Source organism: Pseudophryne corroboree, chromosome 12, assembly GCF_028390025.1.
Source record: "Pseudophryne corroboree isolate aPseCor3 chromosome 12, aPseCor3.hap2, whole genome shotgun sequence".
In the NCBI taxonomy this organism is placed as follows: domain Eukaryota; kingdom Metazoa; phylum Chordata; class Amphibia; order Anura; family Myobatrachidae; genus Pseudophryne; species Pseudophryne corroboree.
Window position 1 is genome coordinate 162,716,897 of NC_086455.1, and position 2,578 is coordinate 162,719,474.

Below are 2,578 nucleotides of genomic sequence, written 5' to 3' on the forward strand. Positions count from 1 at the left end.
GGGCAACTTCTCCACCTTTATCACTGCTTAGTACATGTCCCCCTGAATTCACATAGATCAAGACTGTCCTTCTGAGGCCCAAGGTGGTAATGATTAATGGATTAATGAAAGCAGAGTCCTTAACCTTGCCCCAATCCCATTACCAAGAGGGAACACAGATTCTGCAGTCACACACTTGGATTACCACCTACCCAAAACCCAATATGGGCCCAATTCAGATCTAATCGTAGATGTGCTCAATTTGCACATCTACGATCATTTACTCTGACATGCGGGGGGACACCCAGCGCGGGGCTAGTCCGCCCCGCATGTCTGGCCCTACCCTCCCACAAGGGTGCAAAAGCATTGCTAGCAGGCCACTACTCGCTGCGTCCAGGGTCACAGGGCTGCGTGTGACGTCACGCAGCCGCCGCTGCCCACCCCCGCAATGGCCCAGACACACCTCCGTTGTCTGAACTGCGCCCCACCATCGGCGTTCTAACGTCGTTGGTACGCCCCCTCCCGTCCCTGCCTGTCAATCAGGCAGAGGCGATCGCAGCCCTGAGATGCTTTTAGCATCTCACTGGGCTCCCGGGGTGAGCGAGCGCACTCCACACAAGGATTCAGACTGCGATCGCTGTCGCGATCCGGTCTGAATTAGCGCCATGGTCATTTCCAGAGACTTGCCGTGCACACTCTAAGCACTAAGAATACTGATAGACAAAAATAATATTGATAAACTCTTACAATTAACAGAGAATACGCAAAGATCTTAGCACAAATTTGGCCAAAAATAAACCTCATCAGATGGGTCCCTAACATTAACACATTATATCAATTTATGGTGTTACCTTTAAATAGTGCCCATTCTAATCTGCAATATATGCAGGAACGTGTACTTAATTAAAACCACCTAAGGGTGAGATAGGAGAGGGGCTAACACCAAACTGAAGGAACCTCCCCTTCCAAGTGTATAATATATACACAACTATAGAGGGAAAAAGGGAAGGACGTGGATTGCAGACCCTAATTTTAAAAATAAGAGGTGCTACCATGCTGAGGCTTCTAGTACCATAATAATAATAATAATACAATCATTTTTGGTCAAATTTCTGCTAAGAACTTCACTTATGCTAAAGCTGGGTACACACTGGAAACAAGATACATAAACGATTTCCTTTGAACTTCCAGGAGCCCCAGACAAACGATGTAGGGGGGTATTCAATTAGTGCAGCTTTTTTACCAGTCGTCAAAACTGCACTTTTTGCCCGTTTTTAGGTCGAATTTACATTTCAATGCCCGTGTCATTTTTTCAACTGGTCGATAAATCCAGCATGGGTTTAAACCACGTTTATCGGCGAATTCGCCAATGCCAATTCGACAAAAAGGTAAAAAACTGGATGGGTGAAAATGGATTAAAAAACAGTCGAAAATGCCCGCAATTGAATACCTTCTGTTGAATTTAGTGCCCTTTTTTCGACCAGTCGGAAAAAAACGCCATTTAATTGAATACCTTCTTAGTGCGTACACCCTGAAAGATTTTACAAATTACCAACAATATACAGGAGTCATCCGATACTAGGGTTGGATTTTCAGCTAATTTAAGTACTGGGCAGGAATTTCAGGGGGGTGCACAGGTCGAAACCCGCATCTTCATGCAAAAGCCAGAAAACGGAGTGTCCAGAGAGTGGCTGTGAAGAAGTCTGTATTGTTCATCATTGGTAGCGTACACACTGCCCGATATGCCCCATGTCATTAATGACTTACCCAAAATCGACCTGCATGTACAGACGACCTTGCGACGGCCCATGGGAAGGCGCGTCGTTGGCGTTATAGTGCGTACACACGTTCAAAAACTTGTCCAGTGTATACCCAACTTTAGGCTTATCATACAGTACTATCAGTACTATCCTAAACCGGAACACTCAGGAAGGCTACAGGCCTTGAAGGCTGAGCTGAAATCGACAAACAGGACCCTCGCGTAGGTACCGGGAATGTCTAGGTGCTGTAGAATGTAGTGCAGGCCCAGGTTGACTGCATCTCCGACACACCGATTCGATTGATAGGCGAACAGTAGAGGGTCCAGTTGGAAACCAGTCACAGTTTTCGGCTCTGTAGAGTGTTCTATCAGATCAGTGGGCAGCACGCTCCTCTGGGCATCCGGTTACAAGGTTTTACAGATTCAGTGTTTTTGCACCAAAAGGACGCCAGCTTTGGTCAGAAGGTACTGTACATCACATCCTATGTACATACCAACCAGAAGAGGCAGTGTATCTCAAGCTATACGTAACGTGGTATTCTCTTACGCACGTGAAACCCTATTATCGACATCCATTTGCTGACACAGTTAGAGGTGTTTTCTCTACCAAAATGAGCTTTTTCCGTAAGTCTGTCCTGTAAGGATTTGTTATAAAAATAGGTCTCTGCAGTATGGGTATATACTAGGGAATGATTAAAGGGTTTGTATGAATTTAAAAGACCTTATGGAGACACTACATCCCCATTGTACTGTGTCCTCCAGTGGATTCAGATGTAACTCAAGTATAATAGTTCCACATGAGAACACGTCTAGCACAAAGAAACGTTAATACAGGCCACA